The sequence below is a fragment of the Camelus dromedarius genome, chromosome 28 (assembly GCF_036321535.1).
Source record: "Camelus dromedarius isolate mCamDro1 chromosome 28, mCamDro1.pat, whole genome shotgun sequence".
In the NCBI taxonomy this organism is placed as follows: Eukaryota; Metazoa; Chordata; class Mammalia; order Artiodactyla; family Camelidae; genus Camelus; species Camelus dromedarius.
The window spans coordinates 5,617,726-5,639,107 of NC_087463.1; the positions used below are offsets into that span (position 1 = coordinate 5,617,726).

Here is a 21,382-nt window from a genome sequence, read left to right on the forward strand (position 1 = left end):
AGGGACCAGACAGGGATAAGTAAGTGTCTACATCCCCTAGGAGGTTAAGTTCCATAGGAATAATCTAGACAGAAGCTGTTGGCTGGTCGGTGTCTGGTCCAAGGTCCAGAAGGTCAAAGGTACAGACAGGAGACCCCGAGGTGAGTTCTGACCCTAAACAGAGACATTGCTTCCTGCCTGTGTAATAGGTCCTGGTGCTTAGGACCACGTTCATTCATGATGGGCACCATGGCTTCCTGGACAAGATGGACTTGGCTGGGCAGTATGCTAAGGGCACATTAGCTACCGAAGGACACAAGTCACAACAACACAACAGAGAGGCTGGGGACACACTGTGACATCAAGGGAAATGAGGTGCTAGAAAGGTATCATTTACTTGTGTCCCATCCAGGTTGGCCTCCCTGTTTAAGGGTGGAGGATGAGGAGGGCAGGGTCATATATGCAGTGGTGACCCTCAGCAAGAAGTCTCTCCAAGTGGACTCAAGGGATCCCAAGATCAAGACCAACCTCAAGGAGAAGCAGGTGGTGGGGTCTGGTTTAGTCTGGACTGGGGCTCAGTTTCAGCCCAAGAAGAATGAAGAGTGTGCCTTTCTTCACCCATCACACCACTGAGGGCGAAGCAGAGAAATGTTAACAAAGGATATTGTAACTTTACTGGTTCAGAAAGAGACTAGAATGGCTACTTGTGTTTATGTGTGGTTGGAGGAAGGATACTGGGGGCCTGAGATTCTGGTCCTCCCTTCTCTCGCTCTCATCAGCCTTGTCTGCCATCCGGTGGGGAGGGGAGGGCGTCTCCCTCAAGAGGCCACATGTGACATCCTCCACTTGCTGCTTGTCAATCTCACTTCTTAGTTCTGTCCCCAAGACAACCACAGACACTCTCCCGTGACGCCCTCGCTCCCTGACTTCCCTCCACGATCAGCGTCAGCCACCAGCAAAGCAGTGCCTTCCGCCCCCGAATGGCAGCTAGGCAGAACACGGGGGACAGAGGAGGCCATCGGGCATGAAGAGACACTCACGTAATGTGGGTTGGGGGGTTGGCTGCCCCTTATGGCCGAGTCAGGGTGGGCATCGCTGAAGCTGTCCAACGTGGTAGGTCAAGGAACCGTGTGGAGGCGGAGGCTCTGGGGAGAAGCACAGGTGAGGAGAGGGGAGCACAGTCACAGATCTGGGGTTTCCTCAGAGGCCCCCGACAGGGCTGTCGGTGTCACTGCGTAGCATCCTTAGAGGGACTTGGAGTTAATTTGCATTTCACATCCCTTTTCATAATAAAAGCAAACACTTCGATTATGAGATTTTCTAGACAAATCCTTTCATCTTGTAAATTTAAAAATAAGACCCAGAGAAGAGGTATAATTTGTTCGTGGCAGATCCATGGCCTGTACAGGGTTGGTGGTCCCAGGCTCTGGTCCATATATGTCCTTCGTCATTAGCTCAGCCCTTCGGTGGGCTTGAAAGATACAGCGGACAGAGGAGAGTGAAATGGGCCCTAGCAAACCCTGTGTGACTGTCTGACCTGGAAGGCCAGGGCCTCCTCTCCTTGTTACAGACCAGGCGAGTGACTCCGGTGTCCTTCCCACAAAGTGGCTGGCTCTTCTGTCCCCCATGCTCCTTTCTTCCCTGCCTGAGTGAGGTCTTCCCTCTTCCTTTCTTCATCCCCCAGTGCCCTGGAGCTGGAGTCTTGCTCATAATATTCATATCACCTGAGTCCACACCACATGCCCTTCACACACTGTGGATTCAGCCGCGGACACCGCAGACAAAGGTCCTGTTCTCAGGGAGCTAATATTCTGGTGGGGAGATACAGTCAAACACAAATAAAGATGAACTGAGGAGGTGTTGGGTGCTGTAGGGAAAGTAAAACAGGGCAGAGGGACCAGGAGTGCTGGTGGCAGGTGGGAAATATGTTAGACAAGGTATAAGGGAAGGCTTGAGGGACAACACGTGAGCAGCAACTTGGAGGAGGGGAGGAGACCTGCCACCAGCACACCTGGGACAGGTGCATTTATGGGCAGAAGGCAGCAGCACATGAAAAAGACGTGGGTGGTGGTGATACAGGAAAAATGGGGCTCCAGAGGATGGCCATGCCCCAGGGCCCAGGCAAGTCCCCGGGATGCACCCCATCAGGCGAGAGTCCTTGGCTTCTCACAGGAAAGAATTCAAGAGTGAGTCATAGCTGAGTAAAAGTGGATTTATTCAGAGAGATTCATACTCCATAGACAGAATGAAGGCTGTGTCAAAAGGCAAGAAAGCAGGCGAGAGAGAGAGAGTCCCAGGATGCGGGGCTGTTAGTTCTTGTGGGCTGGGTAACTTCACGTGCTAACCACTGGGAGGACTGCTCCCACTGCTTTGGGGAAGGGGCTGGGATTCCCAGGAGCTGGACCGTCACCCACTGTTTGACCTTTTATGCTCAGCCTGGGGACTGCCCCGGCACCTGTGGGAGAGCCACTTAGCATGCCGTCGTGTTTCAGTGAGCGTATAACGAAGCCCAAGGTCTAGTGGGAGTTGAATCTTCCACCATCTTGGTGCTAATTGCTGTGTTTCTCTTTTGGTGGCTGTGCCCTGCCCCCTCCTCCCCTTTTGTCCCAGTGGCTTGCCCTGCACGTTGGAGAAGCAGCCAGGGGCTGGGATGGGAGGCTGGGACTGTGAAGTGAGCCAAAGGATAAGTAGTAACAGATGAAGCCAGAGCAGGAGGCCATGACAGGGCTTTGACTTGGAGCAAGATGGCAGCTGCGGGGCGGTTTAAGCTTAGCGGGATCTGTCACCTTAATAGGACCACCTGGCTGCAGTGTCGGGGGAGGGACAGGAAGGAAGAGTATGTTCAGGCAACAGTAGTAATCAAGGTCAGGGGTGACGGTGACCTGGATCGGAGTAGACCAGGGCTCCCAAAGTTCCCAGCTCAAAAACTCCACTTTTCATTAAATAACCTCCCAGCATGATAGCAGTTACCATTGTAGTACTTGCTGATTGGGCCAACACTTTATGTCCGCATTTCCAAATGAATGTTCCCACCGCAACAGCATTTACATGCATTTGAGGAGTCATACGTGGATGCGTGTACCATTGTTTGTTAGGTCTGCAGACTGTTCAATGAATAGATGGTTTCAGACCTCCTCCCACTTTGTGGTTCCAAAATACGCCACAGAACCTTTGCTCCCTCCCCTTTCCCATCGCCCTGGCCAGCCTAAGCCCGGCTTCCTCAGGCCTCTCTGCTAGGAAGGTCCAGTAAGCTCAGGTGGCCAGGGTGGCAGTGACAATGATGCTAACTGAGCAGGGATTCATGACTTGGAATTGATCCACAGCTGGGATTCAAAAGATCCAAAATCAGACCAAAATTATAAGCAAATAGGTGTGCATTTGTGCAATATGAGGTCAGCTTCCATTCACTTCTCAATGGTCCTTTACCAAGAAAAGGAGGGGGAAGTGGGGGCAGGAAGAAACCACAAGATAAATCCGTTACTCCTTTCAGATACTAGATATGTTTTCACAGGGACTTTCAAGGCTTAACCCCTAACCATGAGCACCAGATGGTGGGGGGGCAGACATTTAAAAACCCAACCAAGAAAGACCCACGTAATCTATAGACAGAAATGTAACATCTCTGATTCCAGAAAGACAACTTTCTTTCCCTCCTAAAATCGACCTTGAACCCAGCCTCTAACATGCTCAAAAAAAAAAAAAAAAAAAGTGTTCCCATCCGAGAAATAACACAAAGGCAAGATCATTCAGAAGGAACCCGAGTATTTGGAGCAATAAATAAATAAATAATCCATCCAAAGCCAGTATGCTGCCTTTGGATAAATTATGCTTGATTTGAAGGTCAAGAGCGTTACAATGCACTGCTTTACTGAGGTGCATGAAAGCTGAAGCGTGTGGTTTGGTAGGAGAATTTGCAGGGTATAATTATGCACCCCTTCAACATCCCCGCTGCCTTCCACGTGACGAGGAACAATGTGCCACAGTGCTGCACCGTCAAAGCAGTAATTTACAAGAGTCAGCAATTCCACAGGGCAGGTAGGCAGTATTTCAAAATGGGGAAAGGGAGCCGGGGGGATGGAGGCGGGGAGCCAGCAGATCAATTTACAAAGATCCTGTTTCTCTGCCACTCTGTTGACCTTTCAGGCAAGACCTAATGCCAATTAGCTCAGTTATAAAGTCCATAATTCTTGTGGGGAAGGCCGTGTGTAGCACACGATCATTTTACAACGTTTGCCCTAATTTGCAGCCCCCAAACATGCACTCCTGGGGCCGCAAGGTGGGTGTGGGGGCAGTGTGTTGGCAAGCCCTGGGAGCAGCTGGAAGGGATCACAGAGCACAATTACTGTCTGCGCATGGCCACATCTGGAAAACAGCTCTGCGCTGGCTTTAAAACAGCATTAATGAAGAATGGAACCTTGTGCTGGGAAAGACGGGGTTGCGGAGGGGGGAGTGATAGGAGGAAATGAGGGGGGCGCCCTTCTGCCCAACTTGGTGGGGATGAAAAGACAACAAAGAAAACAGCGGTCAGGGTATAAGACCAAATCCAGGGAGAAGAGGGTGTTGACAGGAAAGGGGGAGGCGGGGAGATGCTGCGACTTCAGGGAGCGGTCTCTAATCTTCCTCGTGTTTGCCAACTTCAAAGCCGGGTATCCATGCAGGACTGGCCCTTTTTTTTGCATTGATTGAGCAGACATTTGTCGACGGTGTGAGATTTCAGTGGTATCTGGAAGACTCTCAACTGAAACAATGTACCCCACGAGCACCAAATTCTACCACTAAACGTTCAGTCCTTCAGTCAAGGGGTCCCTTCTCCTGACGTGGATTTGAAAATGCAAATGTACCTGCTTCCTGTAGGGTCCCAGGCACAGAGTAGCTGCTCAATAAGTCTTTGTTGACTAGAACTGAACAGAATGAGCTGAAAAAGTCATTTGGTGACTGTGACCAAATTAATTTATATCTCTGGTTTCTCAGCTATAAGGGCTCCCCCAGACCAATGATTCTCCATGTGAGGGGCAGAGAGAAGGGGTAGCGGGTCTTTCCAAGGGGGTAAATCAAATCCATGGGGAGGGGAGAAGGTAGCATTTGTGGGTTGAGAAAGAACATTCAATGGTATAATATAGTTTTGTATTTGGAAAGCCAGAGTCTGCTCCTAATACAAGAGGCTTCCCTAATATAATCCACAGAAGAAAATTGCTCAACAGACTCTTCCTGGCTGCTGAGGATTCATAAACTGACCTTAGAATTCAAAATGGGCATTTCCCATCTCACCCAAAATCAGAGCAGCTCCAGATCTCCCCGGGAAGGAGGCGGATCTCTTTTATCATGGGGCCAAAAAGGCTGAGGGGCTCTGAGGAGAGGGGTTTGGTGCCTCCAGCTCTGATCATCTCCATTGGGCTCTTTCATGCTCCTTCATTAAAACAGCAGCTGTTTGGGTTCCCGGGGATGAAGGTATCCTTAAAGGGACAGCAAGGACACATTGCAGAGGAAACAGGGAGGTGTAAGCAGGCGTCACTCTTCTGGCTTTTGTGCTTGCTTCTCTGCCTGCCCAATATGCATCTTTGGCATCGCTTAGGGCTGTAGAGAGCGTGGCCCAACTTAGCATTTGTCTTACGGTTTGCGTGAAAACCCCAAAGGCCAGCCCACAGACCTGTAGAGGTCAAAGGAACCTTACCTTCCCCTACCTTTGAGACAGAAGTTCCCCATCCATGTCTCTACAGGGCACCCTGCACCTTCTGTTTATATACTTCCAGTAAAACCTAGCAACTAAGACCTTCAAGCAACCCCGGGTTCAAGCCCTCCCTCAGCCATCCACCAGCAAAGTGACCTTGGCCAATTAATCTTTCTATGTCTGGTTTCCTTTTTAGTAAAATGAAGATCATAGTACCCACCTCATGCGATGATCGTGAGGATTAAATGAGATAATATGTGTCTCTGTGTTTCTCTGCTGCTTGGAATTCTAACTGTCTATTTATGTAACGCAATTTGCATTTATTTACGTATGACCTTACACGCAGTCTGCGTGTGGTCACACTCAGGATAAGGTGAACGTGACGTGGGCGGTTACTTCTGCTTGGAGTCGACCCCTCCCCTGAAGGGCCCAGAGAGGGGGATGTTGGGGTCGCTTCCTCAGTCCTGAGAGCACACTGCTTCTCTGTGCCTTCACCAATGTCAAGTATGAAAAGTTTGTACATATGAGAATTCCTTAAAATACTCTTACCAAACAAAGCATTCCTTACATGTTCCAAATAAGCCCAGAATGACACGTATACAGACCTGAGCGTTGCCAGCTTTGGGCTCTAATGAAATATAGCATCGCATCCTCACATGGTGAATGCTGCCCCCTGGAAGCACTGCCCACAGATGTTGAGCCCCTCACCCAGATGACAGTTCATCAGATACGTGACAGCCGCTACCTCGTGCCCTCATCACTCTCACCCTTGTCAGCGTTTCTCCATGCTTCTCTTTACCCCTCCCTAACAGCTCCCACCACCGCGGTGTTCTCTGTGCCAACTTAAAAAGGGGATGCAAGCTTAGGCCCACCGCTGAGCCCCGTTATTGTGTCTAAGTTGGCACTTACTTTCCAGCCAGCCCTGTCATGCTGTGAACTCAGGGGCCAAAGCGCAGAACTTCCTCAGGAAAAGGCACTTGGAAATAGGCTGGGGCCACTGGGCTTGACCCACACTCTCCTCTCGCCCCCCCCCCAAAATGTCCCCAAGTCTGCTTCCTTCAGAGTCCCGATTCCCAGCTTCTCTGGACTTGAATTATGGCCATGAGAAGTTCTCACCTTCATAAGACATGTCAGAGGCCCCGCTCACTGGGTCTGGGGTGCACGGGTCAGCACACCCCAGTGTGGCTTCCTCTCCCGTCATTCTTTCTGGTGAGCTTTCTCTGTTTGAAGCACAAGGAGCCACAGGTTCCTGCCAACTTAATTCCTCTTGCTTAGAGACTATTCACACTTCTAAAGCAGGTGAGGCCCAGAGGGGAGTCCACCCCAGCTCCTCATGAGTACAGACCCGTGAGGGTGCCCTCCCCACAGCTCCCAAGGGGCTGTAAAAGGCTGAAACCATCCTGTGTCTGGGGATTTGGGTATTTCCAAGAGTGACACAGGTATAAACCAATCTGATTGTCCCTGGCCAGGGTGAGCATCAGAGACACTCGGAAACGCTCTGAGTCATTATGGATAATTCCCACTCCTGGCCCAGCGCCCACCTCCCTGCCCCATCTCCTGTGATTCTTTCCAGCCACTCTGTTCACTCGCTTTCCCTCTTGCTCTACATTTCTCATCTCTCTTTCTCCTCTGCCCGTCCGAGTCCTGCCTGTCCTCAGGGCTCAGTCCAAGTGCCACCTCCTCTGTGACTCCCTGAGGACCCCACCTGGAAGTGAGCTCACGCTCTCTGAATGGCCATGCCTTGCATCACTAGTACGACCCTGCCCCGGACGGCGTTAAGCTGTGAATCTGGTTTACGCCACCCCACCCCAATGGAACTGCGGGACCTTGCATATTAGGCACCCCGCAGAGAAGGTGGAAAGGAGAAAGGAAAGAGCTGAGGAAGATGGCCTCCGGATGACCCTCCTGGGCTGTGAGTGTGTTTCTCAGCAGCAGCACAAGGGTGGTTAGGAATTGGGGAAGCTTAAAGTAGAGAAGAAAACACAAAGGCAGCGTCACCATGGCGGGATTGCACAGGTGCCACATGCTATGTAGGGACTGATAATGAGTCTAGCCTCCCTGGGGTGGGGGGAGGGAGATTCGGAGCGGGAGCTGAAGCCAGTGACGGTCACCCATTCATGCTTGCACCTTGGAGAGCATGACAAGTTCTAATTCCCGAAAAGGGTCCATTTGGCCACAGACACCAAGGGGCAAGGTGTTATTGGTCACTGAGGATTGTCTTCCCAAGCAGTCATCAAATATTCCTAGTTTCCCTATATGCCCAGCACCGTACCGGGCAGACTAAGGGACACGAGGAACGACGGAGGAAGCATAAACAGCGCCTTCAGAGAGCTTGCGATGTAAAGGGAAAGGTGAACCCCTCAGACAGCCATGATGCTGGAGAAGGAATGCTGAGTCAGGTGGAGGGTCAAGGCGCTGAGCATCCCTAAGTTTCGGAGAGGAGAGCGGTGGAGAGCAAAAGGCATGGTTGAAGTTGAGCCCCTTAATCCGATGGGAAGAAAGTGGGATTTGGGTGGAGCCCTGACGACGACACAGAGCGGGCTGGATAACAGGGAACAAGACGACGCGTTAAAATGGGTCCGTGGGCTTAGCTCCACTCAGCAGAGAGGAGGGCTGTGCGAGGCAGCCGAAGTGGGAGAAAACACCAGAAGGACCCTCTGGCCAGCTTGAGGAAGGCTCCAGGGTCCAGTCAGGATGCTCTGGTTTCGTTTTCCAAGGAAGCAGGAGGACGGGCATCCCAGCTTCCCAGCAGACAAAGCCCTGAGGTATGAAGCGTGCCTGGCCCTTCCACTCTCCTCCCAAGTACTTTCATCCCGGGTTTGTCTCAGGGTCTTCCCTCGTTAGCTTTCCCATCACTCTCCACCTTCTAAACGCGCGGTGTCGGTGCGCTGTGTGCCCTCTGACCAGATCACTCGCATCCGAGGGGCTGCTCTGCTTCCCGTGTCCTCTGTGGCGTGGACTCAGTCCTGGGCTCTGACTGGGATGTTGGACCCGCCGGAGTCCAGATACCATCTCTGCTGGCATGTCCAGACCCTCCGTCTCTGGACCACCTGTGAGCCACGCCCCTGCCAGCTCAGTCTCTCCTTGCCATTTGCCTGTTCACTCCGACCAGCCCGTGTTTGTCCGGCATCCATGCTGTTGCCACAGAGACGGCACCTATCTGTGCGCAGTCTGGTCTGATAAGAGCTTTTACATACTTGATTCATTCACACCTCAGCAATCCAGCAGAGCTGTGTCACCCCTTTTCTCAAAATAAGGAACCTGAGACTCAGGGAGGCTAAATGGCTTTGTCCAAGACCAAAAGGTCCCTGACTTGCCATTGCTGCCCTACAGGTGAGGACCCCGTCCCCGCCGCGGGGACCTCCTCTCCACCCTGGGCTCCGTCCCCCGCCGCAGCTCTACCCTTGGTGCAGCTTCTCTCTCTCCTCCAGAGCCGCGGCCTCCGGGCCCCCTCCCGAGCCCTCTCCTCCCCCAGGACTAGCTGAAGAGTAGGGTCCTGATTCCTGGTGTCCCCTCACCTTCCTGGCTGCCTCTGAAACAAACAGCACCCCTGCATCCTGCGGGACCTGACCCAGTGTCCCTGCAGAGGAACCAGAGGTGAATCGGGCAATGTGAAGGGACTCTGGCTGGAGTTAGACTCCATGTTCTCTGAGGTGAGAATGAAGCTCAGCCGCAGGCTCAGATCCCGGGCCCCCAAAAGCTCCTCGTAGGGGCCTCCAAGCTCTGCTCTCTCTCAGTCCTGCTGGTCCCCACCCCTCTCCAGGAAGGATCTCTTTTATGCCAACTCTGGAAGTTTCGAATAACATGTTGTAGGTCCACCAGACACTCAGAGGACACCCGATTAGGCTGTTATTCTCAGAAAAAGTCAACATAGGTCCTTCCCTGACAGAGCAACACAGAGATAAGGCATTGTCCCTGTCACCCAGATAGAAGTGGCAGCACAGGGCAGTTTGCAGTTAAGCCCCAACAAACAGCACAGATAGGCGTTCTGAGGACCGGAGGGAAGGGGTGGGGCGGCGCCGGGAGTCACAGGGCGGGGCCCAGGCCTGGCAGAAGGGTTTTACAGTTGAGAGTGCTTACAGGGGGTCATCCCAGCTGGGAACAGGTCAGGAAGGAGCAAGGTGTGTTTTGGAGACAGGGAAGAGGTCAGGCAAGATGAATCCAAGGGCAGAGTGCCTGTCTGGGGGCCCAGCTGGCAATCCAAGCAGGCAGCAGGAGGCCCGGGACTTCGCCCGATGGTCATCCTCCCTCCTCCTCTTCCCTACAGAGCGGCACAGTCTGGGAAGGTCCTGGCAAAATCAGTGAGCAGCTTGCCTTGTAGGGCTGACACAGGCCAGGTGTTCCAGGGGCCAGGGCAGGAGGTGATGGTGGTCACTGCTGCCAGACTGAGGTCACTTGGCTGCAACCCCCCCCCCCACCAGCCAAAGAGGCTGGGAGGAGGGACAGCTCCTGGAGGGGACATCTTTCCAGTCTCTACCTCAAGGACAGCCCGTGTGCTCACCAAGTAGAATTAGCAAATGTTAACATTCTTTTATTTGCTCCAGATTTTGAGACTGAGAAGAAAGAAATATCTAGAAGGGATTCAGGAGTCTGAGGTCCCTTCCCCATTCTGTCCCCGCCCTCCCCGGAGGCCAGCCCTGGCAGCATTTTGCGTGTATGCCCGTCCCATCCTTGCGTTCACACATGGCTATGTTCATGTGAGTCCATTAATCGCTGTGTAGGATTTGTTTACGTGCCATTGGATCTACATAAATCGTGTCTTAATCAACATATTGTTCACAATTTGCCCATTTTACTCAACATTTCTGCTTGGGGAATCTTACTGATAATTCAACTTGACTTTCTTTAACTGCTCTAGAGAACATCATCGTATTTTTTTAATCCATCTCCATGGATGGGCATTTTGCTTAGAGCTTTTTCATTTTTTGGTCATTTATTATTATTTTTATTTTTAATTTTTTTATGCAAACAATGCTGCACTGAAATCCTATTTCTAGAGGCACACAGTTCATTCTCCTGTTGTAGAGAATGAAGAGACACTCCACTTCAGTCCAAATGCCATTAAGTCTCTATCACATACAGAACACAAAACTGAATACAGCGAGTAACAAAGGGTGTATCCAGAAGAGCTCCTGCCTTGGAGAAGCTTACGGTCTGGAAGGAGGGATAAGCCTGGTAGAAGCCTGTGTGTTAAAAACTCCAGGACGGGGCCCAGACAACATACATGCAATTAAGAGATAAGGTGGAGTTGATTCAATACAGAGGAGTTGAAGGCAGTGAGATTAAGTCAAAAATCTACATGGATATGGATCGTATCAGGAAAGCTTTCTTAAAAGAACTTGATCCTGACTGGGGCCTCAAAGAAAATACAAGATTGAAGTGCTCAGAGAACAGGAGAGAGGGCATTCCTGGCAGGGCCCGTGTAAGCAAGTGCCCTGGGGCAGGACTAAGCCTGGAATGTGAATGTCTGGTCTGGCTGGAGCGCCTGGCGGCGAGGAGCGGGGAAGCTCTTCTTTCACTTGCAAAGTTGAGCTCAGGCCCGCTTTCCGGCTGGTGTCCACGTGGCCTGTCGCCCTGGGCAGCCAGCCCGGGTGGTATTTTTCCATTACCCTGAGCAGGGAAGAAGTTCAGTCACTTGTTGATAGCAATGTGACCATTCAAGGAGAAAACAATTAGGGCTGTTGACCTGTGGGCCTTCCAGAGGGAGGGAGGGAAGGAAAAAATTCTCCCCAGGGGGAAGGGGCCGGGTGGGAAACATCCAAGAGGGTAATTGGTAAATATTATTGTTTCATTCCATGTTTGCCTGCTCCGCGCGGGTCCCTCTGCAAGTGGTGTGTTTAAATCACACTGTCTGACTTTGGCAGGTTTAATTGAGTCGCCACTGAAAAAGAAATTATCCCTGTGCTATTAATTTTTATAGTTCCTTGGGGCTTTTAAAAAGTGTTTGGATTTTCTAGGTCTTTGAAAATGAAAACATTAAATTTTATTAAAAGGAAATGCAGGGGGGGCTGGCAGGGCCCCACCAGGCCCTGATGAGATGGTTGGTGGAAAGGTCTGGGCCCTCACAGGCAGCGTGACAAAACTTTTGCCCCTTTCAGAATGAGAGTTAGGTGGTCTCCGGGGATGTGTGATGTCAGCCAGGCCCGCGTTTCCTGCTGGCTCATAGTGGGCGCTCTTGTCAGTGTCACCCAGACCCTGTCCCACATCCAAGCCTCCTGTGGGCCCAGGGACAGCGTTAGAGGGAGCTCCCAGGTGGGGCCAATGGGTGCGCCGGGCAGACCCAGCTTGTGGGAGCCAGAAACTTTCCCAATTTAGGGGACCCTCTTCTAGAAAAAGATTTCAAAATTCCAAATACGAATTATACTTGAAAGCGAAATCACATTTATAAAGAGACAAGAAATCACAACACATAACAAATTTTAAAAAGCTGACAAATTCCACAGGCATCCCCAAATCTAAAATAAGTGACACTCATCTGTAATATTTTTCTTCCTACCTTTTCTTTTTTTGAGCTACAAACTCTTTGATCATCTTTACATGACGATCATTTTTCAATCTCATTTTTATAGAGAGAATACAAAGATAATTCAGTCTCCCCTCGAACTAGTTGATCCAATTTTGTGTTTTATTATTCACGATTTGAAAAGGTTCCTTTCCGTCTCACAATTTGTCACTGGTAAATGCCATGTGAATTTTCAGAATTGTTATCAACTTTGGGAAAACCTCTGTCAAGTATCTTTCCTGCGTGAGCTATGAGATTTCAGGGCATTTCAACTTCTCTTTTACAGCGACAAATCTAAAATACTCTGTGAATTGATGAAACTCACTAACCAGATTGTCATCGATGCCTCATTGTAGTGGCGTGTAATGACTTTTATGTTATCTCCGTCAGTGTCAGTATTTCCTGTCAAATCAGCAAGACATTTAAACGTGGGGATTCTGATAAATTCTGTGTCAGTAATTCCCATCAAGACAGAGACCAAATGAATGGTGCATTTATAATTGTATTACTTTGCATGATTGAGTATATTCCTGACAGAAGAGAGCTTTCATTTTGAGCAGGCGGTGATGGGAACAGAATCCTGTGATTTCACCAGCCTGACAACTGGAGGAATTCCCCAACAATGGCTCCGTATGCCCCCCTCTCCCCATGCACTTCCAGGACCCGGCACCATAGGACATGCTCACTCAGGGCTCCCTTTGTGACCCCACCCAGGGTCTGTCTGCGCAGGGGAGCCCGGCATTCCTGGAAGCCTTCCCCCGACAGTGGCAGCTAGTGACATGTCCACACACAAAGAATCAACTAAACGCCATAGGTTATTCACAGCCAAACCAACACACTTCCAACTCAATGTCCCCTTAGCTAGTTTCCAAAGGGGCCACTTTGATGCCCCCAAAATGAGAATGGTATGACGGGGACAAATCAGAGGTGAAAGAAACAGTGATATTAACAGATTGTAGTTAAAATACTTACATTCACCAATGATATGAAAACATATGACCGCGTAATCACACTGTGCTGATGGCAGGCCCTGAAGTTTAAGTGTCCCCAGCGTCACAGGAAGTTCAGTTCCGCACACTATGGAAGATCTGGGTGGAGCCTGGGATGTCAGGGAATTAACTAACTACGCACCTGGAGACATAAAAACAGCACAGGACAACCCACAAGCCAAACATGACAAGGAAGCTGAAGGGCCTTTGTGCGGGGCCGCCTTTGGGGTTCAGACAAGCAGGTGGTCAGGGTGTGATGGGAAACCAGGAAGGCAGGAGGTGGACCTGGACCTGGGTAGGATTCAGGGGCTGAAGAGCACACCTGTGTGTGTGTGTGTGTACACGTGTGCCTCTGTGAGCCTGTATGCTTGGCCATGTGTTGTGTGCCCATGAGCCCCTGCGAGCATGTGCAGGGAGGGAAGTCAGGGATCAGCATGAAGTCTGCAGGAGGAACAGCCAAGCCTGATAGTGGATGTGCAGAGGACACCGAGGCCCGACAAGGCAAGGCAGCTGGGCCCAGCTTCCACAGCCGGTCAGGGACAGACCACAGAGCCATGCCCAGGGCTCCCGACACCACGTCCAAGGTGCTTCCCAGCACCTGGGGCTCCTGTCCAGGGCTGTGCCTGTGTACCTGATGGGTTTCTCTGCAGAGAGCACCCTCCTGGGCTCAGGAAAGGATGCAGATGAAAACTGCTGGAGTCCTGCCTCTCCTGGGGGTCACTCTGTTGTCATAATCACTCAGCCAGCCCTGCCCTTTGACCCTGCCCCCATTTAAAGCCACAAGCACCAGGTGCCAGGCCGAGAGCTGAGTTCAGAGGAGATGCACTTTTTGCTTCAGTGGCAGAGTGGTGACACCTTGTGTGCGACTTCTTTAAGGAAACAAAGTGGGTGTGGGTCATCTCCGTGTGAGAAGTAAGAGCTCTAGGTAATGTGTGCATTGCTTCAGGTGAGGAAATGATGTGGAATAACTCAAATGTCAGTTGAGGAAGAATATCAAGGAATGATAGTAACTTCAGTTTTCCGGCCCTGCGCTAGGCGGTCCGCAGTCTCCGATGGTAACTCTCTGATCCTGCCCGTTTTATAGGCAAGGAAATTGAGGCTCAGAGAAGGGGAGGATTTGCCCAAGTCACACAGGTAGAAGTAACAGGGCCAGAGGGTCTGATTTCAGAGTCTGTGTCTTAAACCACTGTGACCTACTGTCCTCAATGGACAAAAGTGGGGGTAATTCTCCCAGAAGCACAGAACCTTGACCAAACCCCCGAAAACATGGGACCACTTAAAATTACCTCTAAGTAGAAAGCTGAAGGTAGCCGTCTCCCTGCTGTCATCACTCACACACACACAGGGAACACACATACACCACACACACACCCAACACATGGACCACACACGTCCACCACACACACACACACACACACGTCCACACCACTGTCTCTCTGACCTGGCCAGATGTCCTGCCCTGACAATTAAGTCTCCCGCCAGTTGGCTACTGATCTTTGACTCATTTAATCTCCAAGTGAACCTTCAGTACTTACAGCTGTTGCCTCTTAATATTTCAGGGTATTAAAGGGCAAATCTGGGGTGCCAGAGAGTCTATCTCCATCAGCAGATAACTGCAGGACGGGGCAGGCTGAAAATACTTCCAGCTTTACTCAGAAGGCCAGGTTTCTGAGAGGCGCTGGAGAGGGCTAGGGGCAAGGCGAAAGGTTTTCAGAGTGTGTGTGTGCGTGTGTGTGTGTTCAAGCTATTTTCGGGTGACACTAAAGTTGAAGCCTTAAGTGGTCAAAGGGAGTCTGGTGATTTATTGGGGTTGAGTATTTGAGATCTCAAAGCCAACCATTCTATGACTCTTGTCTCATTTTACAGCTGGCACACGTGCACATTGTGTGTGTGTGTGTGTGTGTGCGCGCGCGCGCATGCACAACTCACAAAGAAAGAACCAGAGAGTTAGTCTGACTCAGGCTGACGGATACCAGTTCCAAATTTTCTCTGCAACTCTGTTTACCATTGTTCATGCCAAGAAGTAAAGGCCAACACCGCCTCCCAGACTGAAGTCATAAATCTCAGGCCTGTGGGAACAGGGCCCACCCTTCCCCAGCAGAGATAGACAGAGACGCGGGCCCAGACACACGGAGCGTGGAAACTTCCACTGGCCTGCATTTGACCTCCCCAGTTCTGCGTCTTAAAGGGACCCCGGCTGACAGAGAGCAAGCTGGCTGGCCAGCCCAGACCCGTCTGCCGGCTTTGAGCTGTTGTCCTGTCTCACTGGATACCTAGGATGCCCGAAAACTCGGGAAGGAGTCAGGGAGCCCCTTAAGCTCAGGAGCCTGAGGTCATTTTCGGTCCATTTCTGAAAGAACCAGCCTCTGTCTGGGGGTGAGCCTGGCGAGTGTGCGGCACGGGGGCGGGACCCCTGGGCCTTCGAGGCTCTGCCCCGAGCAAGCTGCCCACCTCCTGGGTCTCCACCTTTGCCGGCCCCTTCATGGAAGAGTTGTTGGGTTCAAAGTCAAAATGGTTGGTTACCTCAAGAGGAGGCCTGTAAAAACAGAAAAGGAAAAAAAAAAAAGTAAAAGTCCAGGCAAGTGTAGGTAATTTGTGAACCACAAACCCGCCCCAGGGTCTTCGGAGAGGACAGTGAGGACGTGGAGAAGGGCCGCCGTGGCCTCTCAGAACCTGCCCCCCAGCGTCACAGGGCGCGGCCCGGGCTGGTCCGAGCGCTCAGTTACTGCGGTTGAAGCGGGCGGTGTTGGGCTGTCCTCACCCCCTCATGCAGACGCTCATGGAAGCGCCCTGCACCCGCTGCTGGGAGGCTTGGGGGACTGGGCCCCCAGCACTATGAGCAGCCTCCTCTCTGCCTTTTCCCTCACATACCCAAGAGCCTTCCCTTCCATGGCCACCCCCAACAGGGCCTTACCTCACCCATTCCCCACCCTTTCTGCATTCTGAGATTCGTGGCCTGTGGCTGTGGGACTGTGCAGATTGGGGAGCTCTGTGATGGCGTCAGTACATCACTGGCTGGTGCCTGGTGCTGTGGCTGCCCAATATGGTACCGCCACCAGAAAAGCCAGAGGCCCGGCCTGGCCTTGCCTTCAGAGAGCGTGCAGTCTGACCAGGGGAGTGTGGGTGCCATTAACGCTGTTGGCTGAACGTTTCTGGTCCTGCCCTCATTCAAGGCCTTGGGTAGGATTACACTTCGGCTCATTGTGGTGGGCGGAGTCATGAGAATGGTTCTGGCCAATGAGCTGTGAGCTGAAGTGTCATGTCACTTCCAAACCAGAACATCTAACTGCTGACACCAAGACCTCACAAGTGTTTTATCTTTGTCATGAGGACTAGCTGTTTCAAGAAAGCAGCTCCTTCATCAGCCTGAGTCCCTGAAGGACAATGTTGATCTGAGGCTACTCCCTCACCCGCCAGAGACCACGTCAGACATTTAGTACGAGCAAGAAATAAGCCTATGTTGTTTTAATCCACAGAGACTTGGGGGGCTGTCACTGCAGTACAACCTAACCTACCCTGATGGGTACAGAGACACATAGAGTATAGGTCTTGGACAAGGTGAGAGTAATAAAAAGCTGTGGATAGTCATATTCTGAGTGTTCCAGGATTGGCAATCTGGTAAATTCCAGATGCAGTAAAAGAAGAGGAATTTATTGTAAACTGGACATGGTCAAAGAGCACTTCCAGGAGCCTGTCTAGGATTTAAATTAGATTGATGGGAAGAAAATGGTAGGAAATGCTCACCTCTCCCAGTTCTCCTTAAAACTTGGGCACTATACAATGGAATACTACTCAGCCACGAAAAAGAATAAAATAATTCCATTTGCAGCAACATGGATGGACCTGGAGATTGTCGTTCTAAGTGAAGTAAGGCAGAAAGAGAAAGAAAACTATCATGATATCGCTTATATGTGGAATCTTTTAAAAAAAAAAGACACAGGTGAACTTATCTACAAAACAGAAACAGACTCGCAGACATAGAAAGAGGACAAACTTATGGTTACCAGGGGGTAAAGGGGGTGGGAAGGGATAAATTGGGAATTCAAAATTTGCACCTCTTGGGGAGTGATGGAAATGTTAGCTTTCTTAACTGTGGTGGTGGTTTCATGGGTTTATACATCTGTCAAAATTCATCAAATTGTACATCTGAAATATGTGCAGTTTACTGTACAGGAATCATACCACAATAATGGTGTTACAAAAAAGAAAACAAATTTGGGCACTTATTTCAGCCTAAATGCATGTCCAACATTTCATTAGTTAGGAGGGAACCAGGCTTCAGCTGCATCCATCATGACCCCATATCTCCTCATCCCAACTGCCTCTCAACACACGCCTTTAATTTTCTATTTATTTCTATCTTCTCTCACCCTTACCTCAAGTGAGAAAATGTGGTATCCTCTTCCTGTCTACATCCAATCCATCCCAAGAACTCTCCGGGGTTCAATTCTCAATGATCCATCCTCCCCTCTCCTGTGTTTATACCTCCCTCTGTACTGGTTCCCGTCAACAGCCGGTAAATGTTCTCAAATGCCTCTCTGTTTGAAATAAAAACCATCTCTTAGCTTTGAATCAATCTCTTTACTTTAGTCTAAATGATTAATTCATATACCAATTCTAGACTTCCTTATTCCTTTAGAATCCACTATGAGCTTCCTTCTCACAAAATAGAATTCAAGATTTAGCGATCAGATGCTATAAAAAGCAATTCAAGGTATATTAAATCTCTACTTCATATCTCACCCCTGGCCAGGGTTAGCCACATCACAATATATCTGGGAAATCAATATTCTATGAAATAGGGATTTCAAGAGTAAAGTTTACCTTGGCTGGCTATGTGTGGGTAATTAGGCATGCTGTAGTGATAATAGATCTGATTTAGTACGAAATGCTAGTGTCATTATGGTAAAATAATTTGGCTCATTAATTTGTCTGCCAAGAGTGCTGGTCTACACCCTTACCCACTCTCAATGACAGTGGGAGATGGAGCCCTGGGGTGGAAATCAGGAGTCCTGGGTTCCCATCCCAGCCACCAGCTAACCAGCTGTCTGATCTTGAGCCAATCACATGCCTTCTTCAGGCTTCAATTTCTAGCCCACCCACCTCCATCCTTAATCAAGATGCTGACTAAAAGTCATGCGTCGGCCTTTAAAACCGCAATGCTCTTTGATTCTTTCTTATCATCCTTTTCCGTGCTAAATTGTAGAGTTGTCAAGAATGAAGAAAGAATTGGAATTGTATCAATTTGTTCCAGATAAGCAGTAACAAAGTATCTTTCATCCTATAGCAAGTGTGTGCCATTGAGGGGGACCAGCTGGTGAGGGATTGATTTGGGCTGATGTGTGGTTAGCATCTCTTAACAGAAGAAGTGTAGGAAGAGTGCAGCACTCTGGTCTTATCCCAGCAACATCCCTATTAGCCGTGTGACCCTGAACCTGTCACTTAACCACTCTGGGCTGCCTTTTGGGCTCTAAAATTCCATGGCATCTTACGTGTTCCTGAAGACCCAGTCTGCAGTCTCTCTAAACCCTCACCTCACCCTCATCTTGAAATGAAGCTCTTCTTGGATTATATGGTTGGTACTGTCAACTGAAATAAAATGCACAGCCTAAAAGTTGAGAGCTATGTTTTATTCAGCAGACATTTCTGAGGGCTTAAGACTTAAGCCCGGGATGACAGCCTCTCAGATCGCTCTGAGGGACTGCTCCAAAGTAACAAGATAGAAGCCAGGATATATGAGCTCTTGCAACAAAGACCAGATAGTCAGAACATCAACAGATGTTAATTAATTAACATCAATCGATCATAATCATAATCAAATCAAATCATAATTAAAAGATGTTAATTAAAGAAAACTAGAGATCTCAAGTTAAGGAATTTAGTGCTTCTCTATTTATGGGAAGGTGCAAAGATCTGGGGTCACTGAAATCATTTCTTTGATATGCACCTGGCTCTCTAGGGCCAGCGTCCTGTCCTTTCCCGTCCTGAGTTCCTGCAGAGCGCACCGCTGCGGAGGCCAGGCTGCCTGCTCCTATGCATCTGAGTTCCGTCCGCTCACTGTCAGGGGTCACAGTAGCAGCTGATGACTTGATGGCCACAGCATCCTTTGTTTACCAATAAGGCTTGAAATATTTTTCATTCTCAGTACTTAACGCAAATGATGGGTTTTAAAGCATCATGGCAGAGGTCCTTCCTCTCACCTCCCAAACTTCCTACTCTAAGACCACCCAAGCCTAAATGAACTCAAACACTGGGCTCTGAGAGTGACAAGGGAGTGAAACAGCGGCTTAGAGAAGTCAGAGCCTACAGGCACTGAGTCCACTGTTTTCTGATTCACAGCACGTTGGTAACTCGGAATTACAAGTCCTTTAAAAAGTAGTCATACTTTAGGTTACATGTTGTGTTGAAGTCTGCAAGCAGTGTGACTTCCATCAATTTCCTTGATCCTCACAAGACTCTCATTCTCAGTTCTCCTGTCTGGGACCTTTGGCAGCACCCAGGAGGACCATGCACCTCCTCCTGGAGCACCGTGTGACAGCAGTATTGTGAAGCAAAGGTGAGGAAGGCGTTAAGGAACGTGAGGTTGTAAATAAGGTTTCCTTGTTTCTACATGAAGCAAACGCAGATGAATTACAGAGTCGGTTCTGTCTCCTTCCGCTAGAGTAGAAACAAGAGGAGATCAGGGTCTTTTTATGGTGGTTGTTCTTGTTGAGTCCCCAGTGCCACAACAGTGCCATGCAGAGGAGTACAATTTTGATGAATGAGTGAATGCACACTGTATATGAATTTTTAGGCTAAAACCGGAGACTTTGGGGAAATGGTGTCATCAAAGGCATGTCACTTTAAGCTCTAACACTAGACTCCTTGCAGTTTATTAGTTCAATAGCCCTTCCCTTTAGGGCACTTCCTGAAGACTAGAAATTAGGGTATGATTCACCCCGCTTTACAGAGGAGGAAAGGATGCTCTATGAATGAAAAAACATACTCAAGCATATACAATCCAGAAGGAATGGAGGCCAGGACTAGAACACATGCCAACTTGACACTCATTTATTTAGTAAACTCTGTGTGCCGAACATTGGGTAATTGCACTTTTAAACACAATGGAGCCACAAGGGACTTCCACTCCCCGCTGGATTTCCTCCTGGCAACTCTGCTCATCTCTCTCTTGAGAGCTGCCCACACCCAGGCCTGGCCTGGGGGTGCCTGCCCTTCGAGACGCTATGCCAAAAAGCTTCCGTCTTCCCTCTCAGGTCCTGACAATAGGCTTGGCATCCTTTTTCAATTCCAAAGATACACTGGTAGTTTCTATGGGGCTACAGAGGCGAGTATAAATAGCAAACATGTGATGGTTATAAAATCTAAGAAATTAGGCGGCAGTTTTACACTTACGGTCCGATGTGTAATTCCTGACTCCTTACTGGGCGCAGAAGTCTTGAGAGGCCTAGACCCAGAGTCCTTTCCGCTGCCCCACCACACCTTACGCTTTCTTCTCTGGGTCCATGTCTTCTAATATGCCAGCCAAGATCACTCACGTCTGCCAGACTCCTCGGCCTGCCAAGGCCATGGCCACCTGCTCTTATTATCTGAAGAGCCACCAAAACCCAGAGACAACTGATGTCTGAAACAACAGAAACATGTCCTCATTGGGCAGAACATATGACACGTAGCTGAGTTTGGTTGAACACTATCTGAGGCCTTTGATCTTCTGCTGGGCCCTCCAGAGACAGCAGTTCACAACACTGGATGCCTACCAGAATCCAGGGGGTCTCCACCCTGGACCAAGTGAATCGAAATCTCTGGGGTAGAGTCCAGATATAGTTTAAAAACAAAATCTAGAAAGGGTCTAGGATTTTTTTAAAGCTCCCCAGTGATCCTAATATTCAGCCAGGATTGAGAACCGCTGCTGTGATGGACTCGCTTCCTTTCCTCTGGGGTATCTGAAACTTTGTGGTCAGGCTAGTCTTTAAAACTAGGAGGAGTTAATTAGCACATGTGCATTTAGACTGGCTCCACTGAGGCAGCCAAAGCAGTTCCCAGGATAAGTTTCAAGGGTTCAGGCCTCAGACTCAGAAGGTTTCAGTTCTTCTTTCCTGAAAGCATGTGATCAAATGTCCCGAACACATCACCAAGTGAGTACTCACTGAGCCTACAAAAATATAAATATGACCAATGACCTCTTATGCCAGATTCCTCACTCAGAGTTTCCAGAGTCCTTTGCCCACCATCAAGACTCTCGACGCC

General features: G+C 49.7%; 1 protein-coding gene and 2 long non-coding RNA genes across 7 annotated transcripts in view; 1 reads left to right on the forward strand and 2 right to left on the reverse strand.

Annotated features, from left to right (window-relative positions):
• The window catches only part of LOC105095239 (urea transporter 2), a 401,376-nt gene that overhangs the window by 305,278 nt on the left and 74,716 nt on the right, over window positions 1–21,382 (forward strand). The gene's annotated exons all lie outside the window — the stretch shown is intronic.
• Window positions 1–21,382, reverse strand: part of LOC116149801 (uncharacterized) — a 72,427-nt gene that overhangs the window by 6,861 nt on the left and 44,184 nt on the right. For all 4 annotated transcript variants that reach the window (XR_010378167.1, XR_010378166.1, XR_010378165.1 and 1 more), the window contains 2 exons: window positions 13,122–15,674; window positions 1,020–1,124 (listed from right to left, as the gene is read on the reverse strand). This is a non-coding gene — a long non-coding RNA (uncharacterized LOC116149801). The remainder of the gene's footprint in view (window positions 1–1,019; window positions 1,125–13,121; window positions 15,675–21,382) is intronic.
• On the reverse strand, window positions 16,937–20,772 carry LOC135319508 (uncharacterized). The gene is made up of 3 exons (XR_010378156.1): window positions 20,531–20,772; window positions 17,515–17,676; window positions 16,937–16,996 (listed from the first exon to the last, which is right to left on the reverse strand). It is a non-coding gene; the product is annotated as an uncharacterized LOC135319508 (long non-coding RNA).